At 32.5% G+C, this 4,571-nt stretch overlaps 1 long non-coding RNA gene across 1 annotated transcript; it reads left to right on the forward strand.

The window, feature by feature from the left end:
- Positions 1 to 496: 496 nt before the first annotated feature.
- Positions 497 to 1,262, forward strand: LOC143629424 (uncharacterized). The gene is made up of 3 exons (XR_013152949.1): positions 497 to 686; positions 844 to 1,000; positions 1,109 to 1,262. It is a non-coding gene; the product is annotated as an uncharacterized LOC143629424 (long non-coding RNA).
- The last annotated feature ends 3,309 nt before the right edge of the window (positions 1,263 to 4,571 follow it).

Consider the following 4,571-nt stretch of genomic DNA (forward strand, 5'->3'; position numbering starts at 1 on the left):
TATAGGTATAACTTGTATTATCCCTATTATCCCTAACCCTAATTCTTATTTCTAACAGCCGCTCTTCCCTCTTAGCCACTCACGCAGTCAGCCAGTTCTTCCCTCTCAGCCACTCAGTTCTTCCCTCTCACTCCGGCCGGTCGCCGGACATCACCAGGGTTCCCGTCGCCGACCTTCCCTCTCACGCTGTCACCCGTCGCCTTCCCTTTCACGCTGTAACAGGTAAGGCTGTTTAACTGTTTTAGGTTTGTTAGTTCACAAAAAGGCTATAAATGAAATGGACTTTCAATGGCACCGTGGATGCATATAGTTCATTTATTATTCGACATTTTCTACTTTATTATTATACTTTTATGTTTTGTATTATTTTTGTTAACAAATAACAATACAGTTTGATATATTGCTATTATAATATAAAATATGATTACGTATTAATTATTTTAAACAGTGGTTTTGACCCTTCCAACGATTAAAGAGATTGAGGTGAACGATTTGGTGACTTGGTGGGTTGCTGAGTTAATAATATGAGATTAATACTATTATAGGGTTGTTTTAGTTTAATTAGTTCACTTATTTGGTATTGAACTTTTGATTGCTCACATTTGCTAGTATTTACAATTTAGGTAATTATGAGTGACCCACAAAAGAAGGTGGAAAAGGCGAAGGATAAGAAAGCCAAAACAACGGTATGTTTGTTGATTCAACTATGCTTATTTTGATTCAACGGAAAAGGCGAAAGATTGGTTACATGGAGATTTTTGTAATGTCCATCTTTGCTTTTATAAGTTTTATACACAATATTATATTAATTTTATGATGTATATGTATGTTTGTAATTTGTAGGTTCTAACAAAGTTAGTGTGGAAGAGCTCACTGAAGATATAATGTCGCTTGACATTAGTTGTGAATCAAATGCTTCAAACTCGGTGAACAATTCTAAGGTACCAACTCTAAATGCTTCAAGTAGTGTTGCTCGCTAGAAACAATGAACAATCCTAAGGTACCTCACTCTAAAACTTTCAAATAGTGTTACTTGATAAAACTATATGAATATGTTCAATTGTCCATGATTAATATGACTAATTGACTATCCTTATTTTGTGTGTAGGTTTGATTGTTTGGAATTGAAGATTTGAGAAGAAAGACCACTTGGAACTTGATATTGTTTTCAATATATGTTTTGATTAGAATTCTCTGTGTTTTTGTCTTAAATTTGTTAAGGACCATGAATTTATGTTTTATTTTAAGACTTTTATGAACTTTCGTCGACTTTTGTTTCTCTAAAATGTTGTCAAATATGTGTTTCTAAACAGCTATTATCGTGTATAACATGTCTTAACAGGTTCGTGTTCGTGTTTGGGTTACAGGTACACGAAAAGTTTTCGTGTCGTGTACAGGTATACCCATTTCGTGTTCGTGTCTTATCGTGTTCGTGTCTTATCGTGTACGGGTACACGATATGCCAGCCCTAATCCTAAGTCAATTTAGTTATTCTTTTCTATATTTTACGTTTATGTTAAATTTTTGCAAGTTAACAAGTTGCAATGTATGTGTGTGGTTCAATATTATTACGTCTATGTACTTAACACGTACAATCTACTTGGCCACCCATCCTTTATCCCAATTACTGAAATAATGTCAACATAAATAGAAAACTGAGTCGTCAATGACATCATCATCTTACCAAAGAGAATAAAAAATCATTTGATAAACTATTTTTAGAAAATATGTCTTTTGAGAATTTGCTACCCGCAGGGAAATGCAACCCTCTAAATAGAGTAACTAGCTTTGGTTTCATTTTTCATGTTATAACCCAACTGAAAAGGCTTTATGGTTAATTATTTGTGTCAAACATAATACCAATCATCATTTTCTTTCTCAAAATCACAATTATCTGAGACGTCAAGAAGGTTGTTGACAAATAAATCATCAGACGCTAGTTGTAGCCGCGACTCATTACGAACGAAAGTTTCACCGGTGACGACATTTGGTTTTAGCACCAAGGAAATTGCTATTCAATGTCCCTACAACGTTCTTTAGTCATCGTGATGTTGATTACGTTATGAGACTTCGAGGTGGTCAGAGGGGAGCAACAGAGAGAGGGGGTTCCCTCTAGACAGACTATTGAAGAAGAAAAGAACACGAAAGGGCAGGGTAAAATTTCTATATTATTTTTTGTTGTTTTAAAGAATACAAATAAAACATGAATTTCATTTCAAAACTTTTAAATAATTGAAGAACTTTAAGACTAATTTTATAAAAAGATTTTATATATTAATATATTTGAGTGTATGCCACTTTTTATATTCATATTTACGATTAAAATTATGAAAATAAGTTTTTACACCGATTATTGCATATATATCTAATTTGTTTATTTGCACATACATAAACTTGATATTCATATATGTGATTACAGATTTAGATTTATATATAAAGTATGATAAAAATACTTTCAAATATACATATAATTTTTTTAAAGTTCTCAAGTGTTTTGAAATTTTAAAGGAAACCAACCCAATAAATAAAATAGTTATGTTTAGGTATATCTTTTAGTGTGTCACACACGAAACAAGTTTGTAATTAAAAAAAAACAAAAAACATGGAATAATTAACTAGCTAGGGTTTACAAGTTTTAACAATTAAGTTTATAGTTTATCAAAGTGGCCGCTTCTTTCGACGTGAACACCGCATACTGTGATATCTTTGTCGCGTCTTCTTCACTGCTGCTTCCTACCAAAATTATTTCAGGTGTTTCTTCTCCACTCTTATTAAATAATATTAATATATTCTTGATTTTAGCATGTCAAGTTCCAGTTCCTGTATGTGTTTTTGTTTTGTTGTTGTATCACTGATTTAACGATTTAACGTATCAAATATATATCTGATTTATTTCAGTGAAAAAAGGCCAGAACATGTAACCATAAATCTTAGATTCAATGATCTGGAGCATCGATGATCTTCTCGATCTCTTATCAGATTGAAAGTTCAATTTTTTAAATCTAAAGAAATTTCGTCAGATTTGAACTTGAAATCTTAAATTTACTTCTTTTGATGATACAAACCTTTGCGGCTTTGTCAAATCTGATATCTTTGATTAGCTTTCTTGAAAATTTTCCTATTATTTTATGCTTACTTTGTGTATCTGCATCTTTTGAATTTTGTAACGTCTGATAGATCAATGAACTGTGGTGTTGTTGTTTTCCCTCACTGGCTGATAGTTTTCAGATATTTAAACTAACTGAATAAAGTATACGGTCGCCACGTATTTAGCTTATAAATTTATATCCTTGATTAGGTGTGTATGCACAAGATTCGATCTGGTATATCGTTTCGCTTTATATTGGCTTCTATGTGATCAGTTGTCGAACATATTGTAATCATTTGCATTCACCAAGATTAATCAATATACTACGATTATTCCATTTCTGTTATTTGTTTGTTCATAATCAAAATCATTGTTGTGTTTATTTAATTTGTTTCTTATATTCAGTATCACCAATAAACTGGTTTCAGAGCCTGGTATATTAACTTTACACAACAAAGAAAGGATAACCACTACGGAGAGAAACAGACACAACAACGGCTTCATGGAACAAACAACATACAATCGGAGGCGGTGTTATTATTGCCGTGAATAAGGACATTTTATTCAAGAATGCAAAGTGAAAGAGCAAGATGAAGCCACACTACTAATTCATCAAGCGATTGATACAGGGATTCAGAATCAAGGCGATGGAGATGAATACACTGAGGAATACATCGTTTCTGGCACGGAAAATGGATTGTCGTCTGATATTTGGGCCAAAGCAATGGAAGAAAGTCTTGCTGTACATACACAAGATGCTCCACAAGAGACTAACGAGGAAACTACTCAAGCATCGGCACAAATAAACGAAGATGACTATGCTGAATATATCATGGAGGAGATTGCAAGTCTGCTAAAAGACTAATCAAACAAAGGCGTTTCGATTTTGCTGAAGTCATCAAAGCATTAGATGAAGCACAACAAGTCTTTCGAAGAACTCTTTTAAAGCCTGATTAAGTTTAGGGTAGTGTATGTTATTATAATCATTATTACATTTTTATTATAATTATTTGTATCAAACATTTGTCTTTTGTTTAGGTTTGTAGTGTCGGGTTATGATTAAAATGGCGGCAAACAAGGAAACCGTTAATAAATGGTTGTTCATGCCACCAACCATTACCGTTATAATCTGTCACTCAAGCTTATATACATTCGAACATATTGTAATCATTTGCATTCACCAAGATTAATCGATATACTATGATTAATCCATTTATGTTATTTGTTGTTCATAATCAAATTCATTGTTATGTTTGTTAAATATGTTTTTGATATCCGGTATCCCCAGTAATTCTTTGGAGCATGTCGCTTTTAACAAGTATACATGCAAGATAAATGTGAAGTCATTACACATTTACACCTATATTCCATTGATAGTGAACTAATTAGTGACCGATAATAGTGTATCTGTTCTGTATAACATTGCCATTAATGGCTCTAAACACGATTCGATCTATGTTTTAAATATACATATAGTCATGAT

The sequence above is a fragment of the Bidens hawaiensis genome, unplaced genomic scaffold (genome assembly GCF_021521415.1).
Source record: "Bidens hawaiensis isolate Kalapana, Puna unplaced genomic scaffold, B.hawaiensis_p1.1 tig00005195_1, whole genome shotgun sequence".
Lineage (NCBI taxonomy): Eukaryota > Viridiplantae > Streptophyta > Magnoliopsida > Asterales > Asteraceae > Bidens > Bidens hawaiensis.